We start from the raw sequence: 24,500 nt of genomic DNA, 5'->3' as shown, positions 1-24,500 counted from the left end.
GTTTTTCAATAGATACTTTTTGATTGGCCAGTGGGTCCAAAAGGTTGTTACATTCTCTGAGCCAGGAAAAGGCTATATAAGCCCTGATGTGTAGCTTTGTTTTGGGGCTCACTTTGAGAAGTGTTCTGTGATTTGATGAAACTTTGGGCTAGCCATTGTCCAGAGGGGGCCCCCCCCCCGGCTTTGAAACCCAGATGTTGTTTGGTATGGATGTTTTTTAAAATCATTGAGCTCATCATTTCTTACAGCATAGTAGTAGTCCATCACAATCATATACCACAATTTGTTCAGCCATTCTCCAATTGATGGATATTCCTGCAACTTGTAGTTCTTTGCCACAACAAAGAGAGATAAAATAAACATTTGAGAACATAGTTTCTTTTCCTTTTTCCCTATCTTCAAAAATAGACCAAGTAGTTTTCTTGTTGGGTCAAAGGGCATAGGAAGCTTAATAACTCTTTGGGCACAATACCAGATTGCTCTCCACTTCACAATGCCACCACAACAATGAATTTGTTTTCTAAGTTTTCCACAATCCTCTCCAACATTTGTCACTTTTCTCTTCTATCATTTTAGCCAATCTGGTGGGTGTAAAATAATATCTCAAGGTTGTTTTCATTTGCATTTCTCCAGTCAATAATGTTTTAGAGTATTTTTTTTTCATGTAACTATAAATTGTTTTGATTTCTTTACTGGAAAACTGCCTGTTCATATCCTTTCACCACTTATCAACGGTGAATATTTTTTATTCTTGTAGATTTGACAAGTTTATTAACATATTTTTGATATGAAACCTTTATCTGATAAACTGTCTATAATTTTTCCCCAATTTTCTCCTTTCCTTCTAATCTTGGTTACATTTGTTTCATTTGTATAAAACCTTTTTAATTTAAAGTAATTGAAATTATCTATTTTACACCTAACTTTATACTCTCTAACTCTTGTTTATTCATAAATTGTTCACCCATCCAGAGCTCTGATAAGTAATATGTTTCCTTTTCTAATTTTCTTGTAAAATCTCTCTTTATAGATAGATCATGTACCCATTTTTCCCTTTTCTTGGTAAATGGTGTAAGATTTATGGTGTAAAGTTTAAATAGTGTAAGTTTATGTCTACTAGTTTCTGACTTACTGCTTTCCAGTTTTCCCAACAATATTTACCAAATAATGAATTTTTATCCCCAAATCTCAGGTCTTTATACTTGTCAAATATAGAATTATTATTTATTTGCTGCTGTAAATTGTGTGTCTACATACAATTTTTAATTCTTTTAAATTCTTTTCAATGTTGTACAAATTTCAAATTTCTGCTGTTTCCTCAGTATCAATTGATGGAATCTTACCAGGCTTCTTTGAAACAATATATTTCATCATTTCTTAGACTATATTACCATTCAACTACACTTATATATCATAATTAGCCCAACCATTCCTCAAATAATGGGCAATCCCTTTATTTCCATTTCTTTGCTCTCTCTCTCTAACACACACACACAAACACACACACACAAACACACACACAAAGCTTCTACATAAAATTTGATGTTTACCAGTTCTCCTCTTTCTCTGATCTCTTTTCAGTATAGGGATATTTTTAGTATTTCTGGAACAAAGTATATGCAGTTTAATAACTTAACGACATAGTTCAAAACTACTTTTAAAAATGATGAATAAAGAGATTCCACAATCCATGTGTCTGTTTTTCCCCCCTCAGATGTTTCAACATTTTGAAAATCAACTTAATAAATATGATGGGTTTGAGGAGAATGATCAACTGTGAGAGGTTGAAGAGAATAAGGATTGAAAAAATATTGGATTTGACAACAAAGATATCATTTGTAATTTTGGAAAGCAATTTCAATGGAATATGTTCAAAAGCCAGAATATAAGAGGGTAATAAGAGAGTGAGAGGAGAGAAAGAAAAGGTGCTTACGTATTGAAGAGTAGAAGAGATAAAGGACAAGAGTTGACAGGGACAAAAGGATCAAATGAGGGTTTTTTTTAGGAAGGTCATTTTTTAAGGCCATGAGCCAGTTGACCGGAGAGACTGAAAATTAATGAAAAAAAAAAAAGGGGATGACAGAGGGGGCAATTTATTGGAGGAATGGGATTACTTGAACAAGTAGGTATGTTAGCCTTGGTAAAGAGTAAGTCCATTTCATCATGTGAAAATGGAGGTGAAAGAGGAAATAGTGGCAGAAGGCATATGAGTGACAGATGTAGAAGAGGGGAGAAGAGAAAGATCCTGGAGAATGGTATCAATGTTTTCTAAAAATTATGAGATGAGAGGTTCTCATCTGAGAGAGTGAGGGGAGGATCCATGAGAGGCTTGAAGAGGGTTAAGAAAATCAGCTGTGGAGAGGGTTACAGTGAGTTTGTAAGGGAGGTGTACTCGGACTGCTTACTGGCAGTGAGGGCCCAGATAATTTTGTATTAGATGCAGTCAGAAAAATTTTGTTACTTTTTTCATCTTTGTTCATCAGCATGAGCATAAGAGTGAAGGTGACCAATGATGGAAGTGATCCAAGGCTGACCCTTACCTTGGCATAATTGGTCATATAATCATATATATATATGATATTTTTAGTATTTCTGGAACAAAGTATATGCAGTTTAATAACTTAAGGACATAGTTCAAAACTACTTTTAAAAATGATGAATAAAAAATACAGGATTTAGGAGAAAAGGACAATGTAGAGTTGAAATGGTTCACTAAGGGATCAATATGGGGAAAAAAGGAGAGAGCTTTAAAAATTTTACTGAAAAGACTTATGTTTGCTTTGGAAGGGGGAGTGTCAATTAAAAAAAAAACTTTCTTCACCAAAGACAACATTTCATATGATAATGTAGAATTTGTATTAAAAATTGTTACCTGCTTAGAATAATTTTAAAATGTTAATTTTCAAATATGACTTAATAGCTTCACAGCCCACTAAACTATGAGCTCACTGAATGCAAGGACTTTTTTTTAAGTCTTTATATATAAAGGATTTTGTATAGTGCCTAGAACACCTAGCAAATAATACACAATTAATAACTATTTGTTAAATTGATATTTTGTCCCCAAATTTTTGCCCAAAATAGTTTGAGCAAAGAAATACTTCTACTTCTTTATTATATTAAAAACTACTCTTTAAAAGGCGAGATATAGCTCCACAATAGCCTCTCTAGTTATTCTTTTCTCTTCTCATGTTTATCATTTAATGAAAGTGGCCTACATTAACCTGTTTTCATAGAATAATAGTGCTTTTCTTCTTTTGATTTAGCATGGTATTCACTTTCTATAAATAACATGAATAAGCAATTCTCTGAAAATACTGTCAGATTCTTTTTTAAACCAGTCTACTATAAAATTTATCTAGGGAGATAAACTTAGCTTATAGTAGTTTCAATCAATTTCTAATTATTATCTGTAGTTTTGTTTCAAGAGATACTAGGATTAGGACAATAATAAATAAGCATTCAATTAGGAAATTTTAAAAATAGGGTTCATGTCTGCAGTGAGCAATAGCAATTGTGATAATTGCGATTATTAATACTTTATATGTTTTCTACCTCTTGAGGAGGTAAGAACTAATTAACTCTCCAAGTATTCTTATAGCAGAAAGATAATATGGAGAGATCCTATTTTTCATAAAGAAATTCCATTCATGGCATGCTGTAATAAGTTTCATTTGTCAATGGAAATCTAGAAAAACCCTAAATAAGAAACATTTTGCCAGATTTTGCCAGAAATTACAAGTTCTCTAGGTTAGATCTGAAGTCAAATTCTTCAATACTTCCTACATATGCAGCCACTGGCAGATCATTTTTCCCTCTCATAGTCTGTTCCCTTATATAAAATGGGAAAAATTTTATCAGTTCAATTAAAAAAAGAACATTTAAGTGGCTCATCTGTGATGAAGAAGCAAATAGGAAGACAAAAATAAAATCCTTTCCCTCAAGGAGCTTACAATATAATGGAGAAAGACAACATACAAAAAGATGAACGGAAAGGGGCACCAGGGAGTACCTGGTCCAGGGGCATAATATTCTTATATTAGTATACCACAAGATGAAGTCATTGTTCCTTATGTATAGGTAAGATTAAAAAAAAAAACACAGGAAATGGACATAGCTTAAAGAAGAAGAAATTTAAATTAGACACAAGGAAATATTCTTAACCATCTGCTAATAAAACAGTGAAATGTATTACCAAGGAAAACTGGATTAATTGCAGAATCTGAGATTTGGAAGTGACCTTTAGGCCCACCTAGTTCATTTCATACATGAACAATGATTATCTCTACAGCATTGCCAAAAATGTGATCATAAAGTCTTTGGCAACTTTCAGTGTCTCCAAGCATTCAGTTCCTGTCTTGGTTAGCTCTCGTTGGTAGGGCCAAGGAGTGCAAGTCTAATAACCCTTCTAAGGATAGTATTTATACCATCATGTCCCTCTCAGCCATGTCTTCTCCAGGCTAACTAGTACCCCTTCCTCCAATGGACCTTTAAATATTTATTGTCCATCCGAATCACCTTTGACATTCCTTTGAGGACTAGGCTTCTTCACTTCATTTGAAGACTTATCTTTTAACATCAGCTGCATATTAACACATATTAACAATCCTCTAGGTGACTGACAGAGTAAATGCAAATGTGACTTTAAAACATTTAATACGAGAGAATCAACTAATCATCTAAACGGAAGATTTATGATTTGGGTAAATATATAGATGATATATAGATCCACTCAATTGCAATGTCTTATCATTTCTATCTATATAAAAAAGTTTTTTATCAAGCTCCCTTCACTTCTCTGACACTCCTGTATTCTCCAGGTGCAGGCCTTCATCACATATACCCAGGATTATTGCAATAGATTACTGGTTGATCTCATTGCTTCAAGTTTCTCCCTAATTCAGTTCATCCTTCACTCAGATGTCAAACTGATATTCCTAAAGCACAGATCTGACCACATCATACCCTTATTCTGTCAGTATCAGTGACTCCCTATTGCCTACAGGACTGAATATAAAACCTATTTTTAAATCCTCCATAATATAGCCCATTCCTACCTTTCTAGTCTTCTTATAATTCAGGTTGTCTCTCTTCCCCAGTCCTACTTTATTCTCCAATGACAACTGTCTCCCTGATATCCCCTACAAAAATTCATTTATCTCTCAAGTCCAGGCATTTACATTTCTGTCCCTGATTCCTGGAACTCCTTCCTTCCTTATCTTCAAATCCTGGCTTCCTTCAAGTCTCAGCTAAAGTCCCATCTTCTTCAAGAAGATTTTCCTGATCCTCAATGCTAGCTCTTCCCTCTTTTTCTCATCTCTGAATTGCCTTGTACACAGTTTGTTTGTACAAAGTTGTTTGCTCATCAAAATAGAAGCTTTTTAAGACCAGGGACTATCTTCAGTGTTTCTTTGTATCCCCACTGTGTAGAGTAGCTCCAGATATACAGTAGGTGCTTAATGAGCATTTGTTAAATGACTGATTATGGAAGTGTAATGACTTACTGTTAAATATTCTAATTGAGGCCTTTCTTATATTGTGTTCAACAAGAGTCTGCATAATAATTTTCTACTGTGTCTTATATGAACAAAAAAAACCAGAAATAATATTTTCAATTAAATATGACTTATAATATGCATATAAATTTACATATACATAAAATACATGCTTATATTGGCTGTTATCCATTCTTGAAGAGGACAAAATGACATCACTATGCTAAAGTCAAGTGTCAATGTGTCCACCTGTGGCTGATCAGATCAATATAAGCTCAGAATGATCTACCATAGATGGGGCATAAATAATCCGTATGAACATTTGGAGTGGATTCTCCAAATTTGCACATCCTGTATTTCCTTTAAGCTATTTCAATTTTGCTTTGCTCCTAGAGTACAGCACGTTCTCTGACATGGGCACACCATACTGGACTGTCCTGTGCTAGTATCTAGCATGTCGCACAATTCAAAAGTTCTTAAAAGAGACCTTGACAGTGTCCTTGTATTGCTTCTTCTGACCACCATGTGAATGCTTGGCCTGTGAGTTCTCCATTAAAGTCTTTTTGGCAAGTGTACGTTTTGTATTTGAACAACATGGCCAGTCCATTGGAGTTGTACTCTCTGAAGCTGAGTCTGAATGCTTGGCAGTTTAGTTCGAGTAAGACCCTCAGTGTCTGGTAACTTTTCCCACCAGGTGATCTTCAGAATATTCCTAAGACAATTCAAAAGGAAATGATTCCGTTTCCTGGCATGGGGCTGGCAGACTGTCCAGGTTCAAGGCATACCGTGTTTCCCCGATAATAAGACCTATCCTGAAAATAAGCCCTCCCCTTACTGTGTAAGATTCCTCTAAAATAAGCCCTCCCCCGAAAATAAGCCCTATTGAGATTGCTACTGGAGTGAAGGTGATCCCCTGAGCTACACACTACATTATGGTACCCTCTGTATGCACCATCCCCCCCCCCCAGGTGAAACGCATGCCGCGCTCTGAGCTGCATCCAATCAGAGCTTCAGCAGTGAGCGCATCATCCTGTTCTTCCCCAGTGATTTGCTTGCTGGGGCCATTGAGAGCAGTGCCGCGGAGGAGAGCTGAGGCAGGACAACATAAGCCCTCCCCTGAAAATAATCCCTCTGGTGTTTTTCTTTCCAAAAAAAATAATAAGACAGTGTCTTATTATCGGGGAAACACGGTACAATAATGAGGTCAGCACAACAGTTCTGAAGACCTTTAGTCTGGTAGTCAGTCTAATACCTCTTTTCTCCCATACTTTCCTTCAGAGCCTCCCAAACACTGAACTAATTCTAGCAATGCGTGAGTCAGCCTCGTTATCAATGAGGCTGTACATGTCTGGAAAATATACTACCAAGGTAAGTGAATTTATCTAGAGGTACTAGTCCTCCCTGAACACACCCTACAATCCACATGCTTATTATATAGGTAGGCATATACATACACATGAACATATACATATATACATACACATACACATAGGCATCCATGGAGTGGTAGAAAAAAAGTGGCTCAGAGGAGTTCCTTTTCCTGTTGGTGTTGATAATAATCATTCTATCAGCATCATACTGAAGCATATTAATACATGCCATGTATATATGATAATAGTAAAAACACTTGTTCTTAAGAGATAAAGTCAAACGGTTGTGGCAGAATGGGTTCCAAAAGCCCTTGTTTTTATTGCCTCCCTAAATACTGAGTTAATGATCAGCTTCTGTTACAGCAGTTAATTCTACTACTTGGAAATTAGGTCCATTTCTTCCAAAATTTTAAAATCAGATGCATTTTTATGACTAATTATTCCAATATTTAAAAAAATTCTGCTGTATCATTTCTATAACTAGTTTCTATAAAGGGACCAGAAAATGACATGTTCAGATAACCTTGGTGGCAAAATAAATTAAAGGTAGACAGATACAAATTTGAAAAGTATCTATGCCAATATCAGACTGACAAAGTTATATAAGAATTGCTGTCCTTTAGTAAAGAGGATGTTTAAATCTCACATATAGCCATCTTAAAATGGCTAAAAAGCATGCATAGATTTTTTGGGGGGGAAAAACAGATTTATTGTGAGAACTCTGAACTGATATCTAGATGATCCTCAGAACAGCCCTTGAGATGTCAAAGATGATAATACAGTAACAACATTTGGGAAGTATTTCTAGTCTTACACTTAGCCTTTTGGCAGGAATTTATTAAGACAGAATAAGCCTGTGACTTTTCAATTCCGAGTACAATTTGTTTCTCTAATACATCTGCAGGGGTAATGTGTGATGGAATTTTTCCTTTCCTGGGCCCAGTAGTTTTGGATGATGATATGCTATAATAGGTTCTCACAGGCCATATCTCAGCAATATAAAACACAACACATGTACATCTGTGGCCCAGTGTCAGTGCCTTAAATGTACATCAGAAATGCATTAAATCTTCTGATTGCTATTCTGTTTGTACAGCTTGTTGGTTCAGAATTTCCCCTGTAATGTACTCTGCTGATTACCCTGAATTATTGGTGTATCCTTGGTAGAACAAGCACACCTTGTTCTGAAATACAGCACTACAGATGTGGCCTGAGCCCCCTTTTTTATATTAAGGAAAACAACAAAAATGATGCTTGGAGTTACACAGGTAAGCCCGTTGCTTACTTAAAGTCACATCTCAAAATCATTTGTGCTCTTCAGTTGCTTCTGAGTCAGAATAACATAATGGAAATGAGTTCAAATTTTTTCTATAATATTATGTAGCATGTGCACTGACATTTACCTGCACAATGGTTATGTCCACACAGATGAAAACATTGCTATTTTGCTCTCTAGGAGTGTGCTGATGCCAGCTTGAACTACAACATGAAAGCTGGTTGTTAAATCAGAAATGGTGAACTCTGTAACTAGGATTTTATCTATTATTTTGTTGATTATCTACCCTTAAGAAAGTGATGAAGAAAAATATTGATAATGCAGATTAATCTTAAAAGTGATGTCTGCGTGTTTTCAGAGAGGTGCTGGTTAAATATCTTCTAGTGTATCTCTTGCACTGCCCCAATAACTCCATACACACACACACACACACACACACACACACACACACACACGAATGTATGCACATACCCCCTTCTAGTATAGTTGAAAGAAGATGTGAATGCACCTTTATACATTTCTACTTTGGGACATCTGTGACAAGCTTAAAACTCAAGGCTCTGTTCTGAGTCTAAAATAAAATATTTACAACCAGAACAACTGAATCATTTCCATTTCAGACATATTCTTCACAGTAACAGTTGTTTTTTTTTTTTTAATCTGTCCAGCATATGTCATGTAAAATGTTACGTTGTTTTTTTGATGGAAAATACAGAATATGAACCAATAGATCTATACTATCTTGGTCAGTCTCTTCATGACCAAAGTTATGTATTTGCAGACCATTTGAGATGTACAACTTCTTGCCATGCCCAAACTTTAAGCTAATTGACCCAGAACGCAATCTAGCACTGAAATTAGTTAGACTAGCATACTGCATTTGACTCTGTATGGACAAAACCAATAATTACACTTAATGGATATTTTCTTAAGACTTTGGATCTCTATTCTTCATTGATTTAGTGACAGTGCTAATTTTTAAATGTTTTTTTTCTAAATAGATACATTTGGTTTAAACCAAGGAAATCCTGAGAAATCAAGATTGCTAAGGTAGTATATACCAAATGCTTGGTAATATCACCACCAAGAGAACGGACACTGCATTACTACTCAGAGAACAGACACTGCATTAATCTCTGAAGAAGAAAAAAAAAGTATTAATCATTCCTATCTACCCCACACAAATTCCCAAAATGGGTGCTTTAGGGAACCTCTTCATATAGTAATAGTTTTCTTATAGAATTCAATTTACTTTCGCAGCTAGTCTAATAATGTCCTATTACTATCACATTTTGGAAATACTTTGAATGAAAAATATCAGCCTTGCTGATTTAATAAGAATTAACCCACAAAAAATAATATACAAGATCACATTTACTATTGCTAGTAAACAGTAAACAATGTTTTTAAAATATAAGTGACCTTCCCTGTAGGATCTTAATATCATGTCCAGTCATTTTCAACCTGTCTGACTCCTTGTGACCCCATTTAGGATTTTCTTGGCAAAAATAATGGAGTGGTTTGACATTTCCTTCTCCAGCTCATTTTTTATATATGAAGAAATTGAGGCAAACAGGGTTAAGTGACTTGTTCAGGGTCACACAGCTAGTTGGTATTTGAGGCCAGAGTAGAATTCGGGAATATGAGTTTTCCTGACTTGAGGCCTATTACTCTGTCCACTGTGCCACCATTCTCTTAATATCAGAGACAGATAAATGTCAGGTCTCTTGGAGAAGGTTTAGTTGAATGTTCCTATTTTATAAGGTAAGGAAACTGAGGCTCAGAGATAATAAGGGACTTATCCAAAGTCACACATGTAGTTAGTACAGAAGTAGTATTTGAACCCAGGCTCTCTGAATCCAAAATCCTGCAGCCTTTCAAAAAATAATCTGTGATGTTACTTCCATCATAATGGTCCTTAAAATAGTGCATATCCAATACAATACTACTAACTATTCACCTTCCTGATATAATTGGTCTTCTTTGAGAACAAAGGACATAGAAGTAGTTAGCTATTCCACTGGGAACACAATTGGCTAGTTCCAGTTGAGCAACCCTGCTTCTCCTTCATTCCTTCCTTCTTCCCATCCTACCTACCTCCCTCTCTCCCTCCCTCCCTCTGTCCAAATACATAGTGAATCATATGCTGATATGTGGGTATTCTGCCCAAAGGAATATAAATTTCTTGAAAAAGAGCTCAGGAAAAGAAGGCATTGATAAATCCACTGGGATTCAAATAAAGATACTGGACTATGCCTTAAACCCAAATCACTCTGGCTCTCACTGATTGGCCACCAATAAGTCCCAGTTAAAGCCTCTGTTGGTCATTGGGTTTTGATGGCTCCGAGTGAGTGTTTCTGTTTCTGTTATGGCCAGAAACCCTGAGAGTTTTCTGCTCCTAGATTGATTTTTTTTTTTTGAGTAGTTAAAAGAGGCCATCTTTTGCCTCATTTCTTAACTAGCCTTAATCGCTGAATGGGCATTGTCTCAAACAAACTGAGACCTCAGAAAGGCCTTACAAGGAATAGAAATTTCTTGATATAAAGCTCTGGAAAACCAGGCATTGATTAATTCATTGGGATTCAAATGGAGCTACTGGACTATGCCTCAAACCCAAATCACTGTGGCTCTCACTGACTGATCTCACTGACTGATAAGGCCCAGCCAAAGCCTCAGTTGGTCACTGTGTTTTGCTGGCTCAGAGTGAGTGTAAATAGCAATTATTCCTGTTCTGGCCAGAAACCCTGATGGCTTTCCCCTTCCAGACTGATTTTTTTTAAATTTTAGTTTCTTACCTACCTTTACTCACAGAATGGGTATTGACATTTACAAACTGAGAACTGGGAAAGAACTTAGCTTAAAAAAGTCAAGGTCACCCCACAGCATCTGGGTCCATCCCTAGTCATTCTGATCTGTCTGGCCATTGGACCCAGATGGCTGTGGAGGAGAGAGTGAGGCTGGTGACTTTGCTCTACCTTGCATCAGTTAAATCCAATTCACTTGCAAGTCAAGACATTACCTTCCTAATGCATTGGTCCTCTTCCAGAATGAAGCACAAACAACTGTACTGGTCTTTGATTTGAATCAAGTCCAAGGTAACAAATGTTTGAACATAAGACTATGTAGGAAAAGAGTAGAAAGAAGTTTTTAAAACAATGAATATACTTGGGATAAATATGACTATTATCATAACTACTTGTGTTTGTTTTCTGCAAGATGCACAGATTATGCTAAAAATTTGATTCCAAATGCATTTTTAAGCTATGAGGAGAAATTTGGGATTTTATTCCCCTTATATTTAATTAGAACTGGTGATGAAACTTTTCAAGAACTGGTATCAAACAGGGAGGAACAGAAAACATAGTTAGAAAAATAACTAAAAGATATACTTATCTAACTTTATACCTTAACCAAACCTATTTTCTTTTCCTCTTTCAAATTAATTACCCTTAAAAGCTTACTTCCTACAAGGAATTCTCCTATGACTAATTATCATCAGAACAAAAGGTTATTGCCTCTAGTATAAAATACAAAATCCTTAGTCTGTTATTTAAAGCCATCCATGGTACATTTCCACTGTGCTGTGCCAGAACCAGACTGAATACCTTTCTGTTCCCAGGACTTTCAAGTCTCTCTTTCCCAGGTTCCATTGCCTCCTCATCACAGCCTCTCAAAATCTTTAACTTTCTTCAAGGATCAGCTTTGCAGCCATGCTCTCTGGGAAACTTTCCCCAATATCCGCATCCATTTGTTCTCCTCTTCCCATTTTATCTTATATTTACTTATCGATATACTATGGTATCATTCTACTACAAGGCACTCACGTTCTGATTACCATATTCGGTCCAGGAGTCAGAGGTTACGATTCTTTGATGGGGTGTGAGCAGTACAATGATGTATGGTATTAAGACTGAGAAACACTATCCCTCGTCACCTATGCCCATATTTTGGTCATAATCAATTTGGAGGCAGATCTGCATGAGAAAGCCTAAATGACTCCAGAGGAATATTTCCAATCTTTGCCTTACCAGGGAAAAAATGTCGACTTCCCCCATTGCATCATCAACCGGAAGAAGAAGTAGAACCGTCACGGGACCACGTGGAGATGCAGGCCCTGGGCCATCCAGGTGCATCAGGAGAGCCTAAAGCCCGTCTGCAGGGTTCCTGGCTTTCAGCCCAGTAAGGAGAAACCCATCCCGGTCGGCTATCATTTCAACGTCCACTAAAATTCTGCGGTGAACCCCAAAAAGGGCCCCACTGGAGTGGGGCCGGGGCTCCGGTCCTTGCAGCCAAGGTTAGCTGACGAGCCCCTCGTGAAGAACGCCCTTATAACACCAGAGGAGTAGTGGATTGAGCAGATGCTGGAGGGTGAGAATGAGCCACGGCCTGGGAAGCCACTAATGAGGCCGCCAAGAGGCAGGGAGCCAGTCTTCCCTGTGCTGCCTTCGGGAGCAGGTCGGGGCCAGCGCCGCTGGCAGCTCTGCCCTAGCAGCAGGCTAGAGGCCAGAGGAGCGGAGGACAGCGGAGCCCCGCCCACAACCCTGAGCAGCGGGACCCTTACCCTGCACCCAGGACCAAGCAGCCGGGCAGTGACGGGTGGACATGGACCCACCTCCACCTCGTATCCTCGTACTCTGCTCGGGAATGCCTGCCCTCATCCAGCACATGACACCCAGGCCTTTGGTCTTAATGGCTGGAACGATGATGAAATCCTGGCTTCTGTCCTTGCTGTATGCCAACAGGAATATTTGGACAATATGAAGAAAAACTCAGTACACAGAGACCACCTCCCCACCCACACCAGACAAGGGTTGATAACCAGGGACCAGAGCCCCCTACCAGCCTTCTTCTCTTTTGCTTTGCACGACTCTCCTCCTCTCCCCCCTCCCCCTCCTTGGGAGATTTGAGTATTCTGGCCCTGTGTAGGTCTCTCCTGGGATCATGCGCCTCCCACTCCAGATCCCCAAATCATGCTCATCTTCTTCTTGAGCTCCTCTGTCCCTAAACTCCAACATGGATTCAGTGGCAGGATGAATGTGGACAGACCCTGAGAAACACTGGATAACCATCACCATTGTCCCTACAGCCTTTTGGATTCACTTGTCAAAGGAGGTAAATTGTGGCCAACATCTCTACTGCACGCTCCTGAGGAGGTGAGTGGTGAGGAGGAGGAATCTACAGAATCGTGCCCCCCCCTTTTGAGACATCAGTGTTTGGGTGTCTTTCCCCTTTCCCCCCTTTATTCCAATGTAGTTTTATCTTCTAAAAATATTATTAACATACGCATGTTTCATTGGATATTTGGATATTGGATAGTCCATCTTTGTGGTAAACATTTTAAACAGTTTTCCCATCCCTGTCCCTGGGATCTCCCCTCCAGTTCTAATTAAATATAAGGAGAATAAAATACCAATCCAGGCCATCCCTCCCCATAAATATAATTGGAACCAAAGTGATAATAATAATAGACAGTCATATTTTCCAAATATATTCGTTGTTGCATCCTGAAGACGCAGTGTTTAGTGCTAATTTCAGTCAAATGTGCCATTTATTCATGTATCACTTCCTACTACAAAGTACTTTCAAATAAATTATCTCACCATCCCTCACTTACCAAACTAACACCCACTACCAAGTCTGCCACCACCAGCAACAAGCCAACCAGTAAGCATACATTCCTGTGTACTTGACTGGTTCTTTTTTCTCCAAACTCTTGGGTATGGATATTCCACAACATTCTGCCCTTGCTTCTCTGATCTCAGAGGTTAATAACTTTATAGCTGGATAGATACACGCTGGTAGTTAAGTAGAAGATCTAAAATCAGAACTCTGATACTTTAAAGTTAAATCCAGCACTCTTTGCAATATATCATGGTGAACTTCCTTTATGATCTTATCCATTTCCATGAGAGTTTATGCAGGTGACAAGAGCTCCTGGATTTCATTCTGCCTTTTCACTGTCTACACTTGGTTTTCATGATGGCACTCAAATTCATCATTTTCCAAACTAAACTCTTTATCTTTTCACCTAAACCTGTTCTCCTGTTCTTGTAGGCTCGCTCATTGTCTCTCTGTCTCTCTCTCTCTCTGTCTCTGTCTCTCTCTGTCTCTGTCTCTCTCTGTCTCTCTCTCTTTCTCTCCCCTCTCTTTCTCTTCCCCCCTCCACCTCACACTTCTTTCTCATCAAATCTAGGTCTGATCATATTACTTTCCTCCTCAAGAAACTTTATTAGCTCACTCTTAGCTGTGCTATAAAATGGAAGTTTATTAGCCTAATGTCTGAGGCAATCTACAGCCTTCTGACACTGAACTCCTTTTCTTAGTTTATTTCATGTTACTCCCTTGTACTTTATGTTCCAGCCAAAACTGGACTACCAGCTTTTCTCTCTTCTCATCCTTCAATATTTCCACCTCTCTTCATGAACAAAAGCTGTGGTACACAGCTGGAATACATTCTTCTCATTATAGCCTATTGAAATCTTTTAAAAACACCACAGGTAGGACCTCTTCCATTAAACCTTTCCTGATTTCTGTCTTCATCCCTCCTTTCCCCTCTCAGTTCAGCACAACAAATACTTATAATCATAATAAACTTTTTATCATAATTACCTAAAATAATACCATAAGTTTCTTTTTTTTAAAGAGGGATAATACCCATTTTTCTTGATATCCTTCTTTATTTCTCTTAACACTCTGTCTTGCAAACAATATTTAAATACTTAATAAGTCTTTGTTTGATATATTGAAGGAAAAATGATGGATTTGAAGGATTCAAGTAAGTCTGTAACTTAACAGTTGTGAATCTTATTAAATTTCATGTTATTGATACTCGTGCCCCTTCACTTCCAAAACATTCTGCGGCTGTCAGGTACCATAGAGGAAAGGTCTTGTACTTTTTATTGGTGGATGGGTTTGTTAATTTTTATTTTATTTTTGTTCTGAACTTAACAACAAATACAGTGAGTATTTCCACACTGATAATACAGGAGAAAAAAAGAATACCTGAAATTTTAAATCTCTATGATGCACAACATGGTGCATGTTGTTTTTTTTTAATGACAAAAAGAATTCAAAACTGCTGTTTGTCTCTGATTCTTTCTGACTTTCCTCCTGTTATCTTCTCTATATTGAGAAAAAATGCTTCTGTAATCGTTTTCTCTTGTTTCCTACCTTTCTTTTTTCCTTCCTTCATCTTTCCCCCTGCTCCTTCTATCTCTTTTTGTCCTTTTTGTTTTGGCTGCTGCTGCTCTTCTCCTCCTCCTTCTTCCTTTTTTTCTCTCTTCGTCTGCTTTCCTCTGCCCCATTAATGTAATAACCCAGGTTACAAATAGTCATAGTCAAACAAAACAAGGCTCCGCATTGATCATTTGAAAATTTGCCTGTTTTTTTATATGTTGAGTTCATCATCTCCCTGTCAGTAGGAGTTTAGACTATTTAATTATCAATCCATAGGAATAATTGGTGGTCATTGAGTTGATCAGAATACTTTTTTAAATTTCTAAGTTTTTTTTTCTAGTATGTCACTATTTGATAAACTACTCTCACATGTATGACAATTTTTACCTAAAGTATAATCTCTATCATAACTAGCCATTTCTTGAAACACAAAATAAATTTAACATGCTACTTCCTGTGCTTTCCTATTTGTCTAAGATTCTTTCTGGCCTTCTGTTCTCTTCTTGCTTGTTTATTTAAATAAAGAGACTTCAGTGACCCTCTTTTCTATTTTTTTCTTATTTGGTGTATGTGTGTGTGCATGTACATGTGTGTTTTCGTTTGTGTGTGTGTGAGTGTGTGTCTCTGTTCTTAGACTTCTTCCTTCTCTTCCTCCAAGTTGCGAAAAATAAGAAAATAAAAGTCTCTATAATATGTATACATAGTCAAGAAAAACTAATTTCTACTCTGATCATGTCTGAAAATTTCTGTCTTATTCTGCTTCTTGGGGCCATTACCTCTCTATCACTATAGGTGTGTCACACTTTATTGTTAGTCCATGGGGTCATTGCATAGATGAGAGTTCTCAAGTATTTAAAAGTAATTTTCTTCATATTTTTTGTTATTGTATAAATTGTTCTCTTGGTTCTGATTACTTCACTCTGTATCACTTCATATTAATCTCTGTGTGTTTCTCTGAACCATCCCTCATCATTTCTTATGTAACAATAATATTCCATTACATTCATATACCATAATTTGTTTAGTCATCCTCCAAATGCTGGGTGGTCCCTTAATTTCCAGTTCTTTCCTGTGATAGAAAGAACTGCTATAAACATGTGTGTGTAAACATATACATGACAGACCCTGAGAAACACTGGATAACCATCACCATTGTCCCTACAGCCTTTTGGATTCACTTGTCAAAGGAGGTAAATTGTGGCCAACATCTCTACTGCACCCTCCTGAGGAGGTGAGTTTCTTTGGTAGCTTTGGAGTAAAGGCCTACTAGTAATAACACTATGGAATACTGATTTTATAAACAGTAAGATCTGAGTTTGTATTCATCCTCAATCGTATTTATTATTATATGACCCTGGGTAAGTCACCTAATCTCTATGACCTTGACTTCCTTATAATAACAGCTTACATTTATAAAATACATAATATATGCCAGGCACTGTGCTAACCATTTTACAATCTTTATCTTATTTATTCAGAACTTTCTGACTCCTGTTCCAGCACTCTATTAATTATGCCACCTAGCTGTTATATAAAAAGTAAAAATACCATCTCCTTCACAGGAATGTTGTGAGGATCCAATAAACTAACATTTATAAAGCCATTTAAAACCAAATAGAACTACATCAGTGTTAGTCTTCATCATCATCATCACCATCATCTTCTTCATCATTTTATTAAAGATGTCATCCTAACCAAGTTATGCAGATCTTACTAAACACTTTCTAATTCATAAAAACTGTTAGAGCAGCCCAGGTATTAGGTGCTGATGTTTATATGAAAAAGAGAAAAGAACATTTAAGATCTTAAAAATAAAACTAACCTCATATGGATGATAATAATCTAATACTAACTTCTAAGTTCTGTAACAGTGGGGAGGATTTTAACATTGCCTTGAAGGTGTATCCAAGATGGTCATTTTGGCGATTTAAGTGTTAACCAAGAAACATGAGAAAAGGAACTTAATTGCTGGGACTTCGATAACTAATGGGTTAATCCCATGAAAACTTAGCACATAGAGTCAGAGTGGTAATAAGAAGGAAACTGCAATTCGTAAATTAAAAAATGTAGAAAATTCGCATTATTTATTTTAAAAATAAAAATGCAAACGGCATGAAAAAAATTCAAAAGGTGCTTTTAAAAAAAATGATAATGGGCTGGCCTGTCAGCCATTACACCAGCTGACATCCTCTAGTACACACAAAGAAGAGTATGTGTCATGAGAAATTAGATGTGTGCAGTATTTTAATGTTAAATTATTTGCAAGTCATGGACCTAGGCACCGTTACTATTGTCAAACACTGAAAGACACTTTAAAGAGAGTTTGCATTGAATTCTGAATTTCATTTCCATAGAGCTTCCTCTAGACACTACAACTCTTTACATTCCTGAATTTTCTAATTGTATGAAAGCTAATCTTTTATTCTTAGATGCAGCTATGTAGAGAGCACTGTTACTCTTAACAATGATATGGTTTTGTTTATAAGACTTCTCAATATTTCATTTGTGATTTAGACTCAGGGTACCCTTCTGCCTACTTATGTTGAAAATCCCTGGCAACCAATCTTCCTTCAAATATATTTCTTCATAATGTCATCAGTGTATCATAGCAGAATGTAGCATGGCTAACATCATTGTTATTCTCTTCTACCTTCAAGCAAAGAAATGGGAGTAATCTCAGATTTTTTCCTTTGCTTACTGCTACTTTTATTATCAAAGGAGGCAGTTCCCATTCATTTTATAGGCAATGCCTTTCATAAAAAATGATGATTGCACTGACCTATCAGGGACAGAACCCATATTCTCAGGGATTCTTTTGTTTTTTTCTTTGTAATATCCACATGTCGTCATGATATATATTCACACACACATATATATACATACATATATATATATATATACATACATACATATACATATATATATATAAATTCATTAATTGTGTATTCATTAAACACCAACTTTGGTGCTTCAAGAGCTGTACTTGCAGTTAAAAAGATTAAAAAGATGTGTGTTCAAATCTTCTCTCAGATACGTCTGTATTATCCTGGGTAAATCACTTAATCTCTCTCAGCCTCACTTTCCTCATCTGTAAAATGAGTATAATAATAGCACCTAACTCCTAGGGTTATTGTGAAGATCAAATGAGACAACATATGTAAAGCATTTCACAAACTTTAAAACACTATATAAATTCTAGCAAGAGATTAATCATAATGATTCTCACACTACCACTACTACCACCACTACCACTACCACTGCTATTACTACTACTACTACTTCTACTACTACTACTGCTGCTGCTGCTGTTACTACCACTACTATTACTGCTACTGCTACTACAAATGCTAGTACTACTAATAATACTATCAATAACAGAATTCTTAGTGCCTCCTATCCCTTGTTTCTGTAATGGTGCCCATATCATGGTTTCTGTCCTGGTTGTAGATATTAGTTCACCTTATATCAGTCTTTTAATTTTATCTCTCTTTAGAGCTTATTTGCTCTAAAAAATTTAGGGAAACAAGGTCCACCCTATGCTGTTTGTTACTGAATGGTAACTTTTGTCTGACTTTAATTCTTGATTTCTGTTCCCTTAAATATTATGAATTCTTGACACTTAGAATTGATATCCTACAATTAATAGCTATTTCTTTATAATTTCTTTAGTTTCTGTTAAAGTAATTCCCTTTAATTCCACATTGTTTCACTGATAACACACATGAGGCACCGGAGATTTTGGACTTCAGCCTCTAACAGCCTCTTGATCTGGTCAGACAGGAAGGACAGGAAGACAGCTTCAGAGGGTTTAATAATCTTACTTTATTCTAGTCTAGTATTCTCAAAGGATTGCTGATAATGGGAACACCAACTCCTACAGCATTCCCTAATCACACTTCTTGCAGAGGTAGGCGAGAAGGGGGGGCAACTACCCCTATGTCTTAGTGGGGTCAGTTGAGACAGGCACAGCTTATGCACTCCCTTGAATTCCCTCAAGTCTCAATGGGGGTCAGTTGAGGCAGGTACATGCATTCCTCTGTTTATTACCCATATCGCAAATGGGCTCCCCTATGGATTCTTACTATGAGTTCCCCGTGATTTCCCCACTCAGTGACCAGTGCCCACTTGTTTTATAGGGCAACAGACTAATAATGTATCTTGCCAACATTAAGCTCACAGGTTAACTTTAGCAATATTGTCATTCTGCTTAAGCTTAGTAAATGTCAATTATGTCACCCCCATATCTCATGACACATTGCAATAGGACTGTCTGTCACTATGATGCTAGGAATTACTATCTAGGATCCTTGGGACTATTCTGGGAGTTGTTATTTAACACCTGGAAACTAGATATATTCAAAACAATACAAGATAATTGTAGAAAGATTCTTTGGCAAGAAGGAGATACTAATAGCTGTGGGGTTCAAGAAAGACCTCATAGGTAATGGCACTTTGGTAGAGGCTTGAGAGAGGGTAAGGACTCTGGAAGGCTAAACAAGTACATTCGAGGCATGGGGAAATTTGTTTGAAAGCACACTGAAGGTAGGTGAAATGTTATTGTGTAAGGAACAAAAAGAAGATCAATTTGGCAAGTAGAAAATGCCTGGCACTTAGTAACTGATAACTAAAATGCTTGTTCACTTGGGTGGACCAGAGAATTTCATAAAGGGAGTAATTTCTAGAAGGAAGTCTGGTAGCAAATGGGAAAAAGGCTTGAAATGCCAAACATTGGAATCCTAGAAGTAATAAATAGAGTGAAAATGGATCTTCTTGAGCAGGGAAGTGACATGGTAAGATTTGTTCTTTAGAAATATCACTTTTCCAGATATGTGGCTTATGGGTTGGAGAGGAGAAAGAAAGCAATTAGCAAGTTATTATATTATAACATTCCAGGGTCCTCCACCACCAAAGATTGCTTTCTTTACTATGAACATAATTTGTATTTGTTGTTTCCCCTGATGGTCAACTCTGTGAACAGGGATTGTTTCATTGCTGTCTTTTATTTCCAATGTCTAACATAGTACCTAAAAAATGGGAGGGGCCTAATCAGTGATTGTTAAATGCTTGATGATGGCATATTTAGTTTAAAATATTAATTTATCAAATATAAGATAGCTGCTATGTAGAAGGTTCTGTCTGCTGAATTTTTACTTATGTATCACAGGAGTCTGGTGTTATTTTTTAATTTAATATTTGGCTTTTCTCCAATTACCTGTAAAATAATATTTAGCATTTAAAAAAATATTTTTGAGTTCCAAATTCTCTCCTTCCCTCTTAAATCTTCCCACCTCGTTGAGAAGGCAAGCAGTTTGATATACATGTTATGTTGTGAGTGAAAGAAAATACTAGACAAAAAAAAATAACCAAGAAAAATAAAGTAAAAAAAAGTATACTTCAGTCTGCATTTAGAGTCCATCAGTTCTTTCTCTGGATATGGATAGAATCTTCCATCTTAAGTCCTTCAGAATTGTCTTGAATCATTGCATTGCTGAGAATAGTTAAGTCACTCACAGATGATCGTCATACAATAAGGCTGTTATTGTATACATTGTTTTCTTGGTTCTACTCATTTAACTTTGTGTCAGTTTGCATAAATCTTACAGGTTTTACTGAGAACATCTTAGTGGTCATTTCTTATAGCACAGCAGTATTCCATCAGAATCATATACAACAGCTTCTTCAACTAGTCCCCAGTTGATGGACATTCCCTCAATTTTCAATTCCTTATTATCACTAAAACTGCTCTTATACATATTTTTGTACACATAAGACCTTCCTTTTTTTATCTTTTTGGGATATAGACCTAGTAATGGTATTGATTGGCCAAAGGGTATGTATAGTTTTATAGTCATTTGGGCACAGTTCTGAATTGTTCTAGAGAATGATTAAATCAATATACAACTTCACCAGCCGTACATTAGTGTCTCAATTTTCCCACATTCACTCCAACATTTGTCATTTTTCTTTTCTCTCATATTAGCCAATCTAATATGTGTGGAGTGGTAGCTCATACTTGTTTTAATAAGTATTTCTTTAATCAGTAGTCATTTAGAGCATTTCTTTCTTATGCCTATTGATAGTTTTGATTAATTCATCTGAAAACTGCCTGTTAATATCCTTTGATCTTTTATCAATTGAGCAATGATTCTTTTTTTTCTATAAATTCAGTTCAGTTCTGTATGTATTTGAAAAATAATGCGTTATTGAGAAACCTGTTGTAATTTTTTATAGTTATGATTATTATGCATATCCCTCCATTCCATTTCCCCCATTTCTCCTTCCCTTTGTTATTTTATCCAATCCATACTCAAAACTGTTTTGCTTCTGACTGTTAATTCTCCAAATCTGTTCTCCATTTTATCTAACATCACCATGACCACCCCTTCTCTTATCCCCTTCTCCTCTTGATTCCCTGTAGGGTAGGATTGATTTCTGTATATATTTGAATATATATATATATATATCATTCCTCCTCTTTGAGCCAATTATGAGGAGAGTGAGGTTCTTATCCTCCCTGCCCCAATATCTCTCATCTTCCCCTCCATTGTAAAAGCTCTTTTGCATCTCTTTTATGTCAGATAGTTTGTCCCCTTCTCCCTCTCCCTTTCCTATTCTCCCAGTATATTCCTTCTTCTTACACCTTAATTATTTTTTTTAGATAATCATCCCATCAAATTCAACTCATGTTTGTGTCCTCTGTCTAAGTATATTCCTTCTAACTGCCCTAAAAATGAGAAAGTTTTTAGGAGTTACAAGTATCATTTTTTTTTCCATGTAGGAATGTAAATAGTTTATTCTTATTGAATCCCTTATGATTCCTCTTTCCTGTTTACCTTTTTATGTTTCTCTTGAATCTTGTATTTGAAAGTCAAAGTTTATATTCAGCTTTAGTCTTTTCATCAAGAATATTTGAAAGTCCCCTATTACATTAAATATTCATTTTTCCCCCTGAAGGATTATACTTAGTTTTGCTGGTTAAGTGATTCTTGATTATAATCCTAGCTCCTTTGCCGTCTGGAATATTGTATTCCAAGCCCTGAGATCTTCTAATGTAGAAACTGCTAAATCTTGTGTTATCCTGATTGTGGCTCCATGAAACTTGAAATTGTATCTTTTTGGCTGCTTCTGATATTTTTTCCTGGACTGGAAGCTCTGGAATTTGGCTAAAATATTCCTGGGAGTTTTCATTTTGGAACCTCAGGAGGTGATCAGTCAATTCTTTCAATTTGTATTTTACCCTATGACTCTAGAATATCAGAGTGGTTTTCCTTGATGCTTTCTTGAATGATGATATCTAGGCTTTTTTTGTTTTTTTTTAACATGGCTTTTAAGTAGTCCAATATTTTTTAAATGATCTTTCTAGGATCTGTTTTCCAGGTCAGTTGTTTTTCTAAGCATGTATTTCACATTTTCTTTTATTCTTTTTTTTTTTTCATTTGATTATTTCTAGGAGTTTAATAAAGTCACTATCTTCCAGTTACCCAGTTCTAATCTTTGAGGAATTATTTTCTTCAGTGAGTTTTTATACCTCCTTTCCATTTGACAAGTTCTCAGTTTTAAAGAGTTCTTATTATCAGTGATTTTTTTTGTACCTTACTCCCCCTGCCTCTCCCACCTTCCAATTTGGCTAATCCTTCTTGTTAAGGAGTTATTCTCTTCAGTGAATTTTTGTACCTCTTTTCTTATTTGGCCACTTCTTCTTTTAAATACATTCTTCTCTTTGCTGGATTTTTGTGCCTCTTTTTCCATTTGGCCTATGCTGTTTTTTAAGTTGTTATTTTCTTCAGCATTTTTTGAGCCACTTTTACCAAGCTGTTGACTCTTTTTTCATGATTTTCTTACATTACTCTTATTTCTCTTTCCATTTTTTCATCTACATCCTTTGATTTTCAAGATCCTTTTTGAGCTCTTCTGTGGCCTATGGCCAATTCATATTTTTTCTTTGGGGCTTTGAATGTAGAGGTTTTGACTTTGTTGTCTTCTGAGATTGAGACCCAGGACTTTGACCCAGGTCCAAGTATGGGCAGTACAACAGAGTTTTGCCCCCAGTGCCAGCAAAGAGTCCACTATAATCTCCTTCTGACCAGTTGTCTGACCCCATTACCATCTGTGGACTGGAAAGTCTGCTGCCAATCATTCAGTTATCTACAAGGCCTACTGCTGGTTTGCTGTGGTACAGCCTGTGCTGGTCTTTGCCCCAATCTCACCCTGGTACAACAGATCTTTCCTTTCATCCTTCTAAGTTGTCTTGGGCTGGAAAATTGCTTCACTCCATCCTTTTGTGTGTTCTGCCATTCAAAAACTTTTTCTGAGGCATTATTTAAAGTTGTTTGAAGGGGCTTGGGAGAGAGCTTAGGGAAGTCCCTGCCTTTTCTCTGTCATTTTAGCTCCAACCCCCCTCCCCCACCCAGTAGTCTAGTTTTGAAGCAGAGATATCTAAGTATTAATTGTTTGGGGGAAAGCAATCATCATTGGTTGGGTATAGTTTTTCTGTGTAGAGCTACATAACTTGAAAAGCAGTTGAACTAGTAATGTCTATCATTAGCAGTACATTTGTCCCACTTGTCATCAAGCTGTGCTGAATGTATGAATTATGTAAAGTGAAGGAGAAATAATCTGTTTAGGAAGAAAAACAAAAATCTTACTCCCTGAGCATGACACAGTGGGTAGAATTCTGAACCTACAATCCAGAAGGCTTTTATCAAAATCTATCCCCAGATACTTACTAGATGTGACTCTGGGCAAGTTATTTAACCTTTGCCGCTTCAGTTTCCTCAACTCTAAAATAGTGATAATAATAGCACCAGCTTCTAAGGGTTATTTGTGAAGATCAAATGACATAATATTTGTAAAGTCATAGGCACATAGTAGGCCATAACAAATGCTTATTCTCTTCCCCTTTCCCTTAGGGGGTTTATCCTTCCCCCTTATTTGCATAGAATAGGAAAAAAAAAGAGATTTTGAATTGAGAAACTGGGGGAAGCAAACTCCAGAACAATCTACCTTCTGGTCAAAATGACCTTATTGTTCTTCTTGAATTTAACTTTTATACAGCTGCTAAATTGAGAATACTAAAGTACACATCTGATCCTGCAACTCTCCTGCTCAAGAAACCTCAGTGACTATTACCTTTGGGTAAAATTTCCATTTAAAGTCCTTATGTCTACGTTAATGTGTGTGTGT

Source organism: Petaurus breviceps, unplaced genomic scaffold (genome assembly GCF_028583685.1).
Source record: "Petaurus breviceps papuanus isolate PSGF00001 unplaced genomic scaffold, PetGlider_PUasm1.0 151, whole genome shotgun sequence".
Classification (NCBI taxonomy): domain Eukaryota; kingdom Metazoa; phylum Chordata; class Mammalia; order Diprotodontia; family Petauridae; genus Petaurus; species Petaurus breviceps.
The sequence above is the reverse complement of the archived record's forward strand: the minus strand, read 5'-3'. Positions refer to the sequence as shown.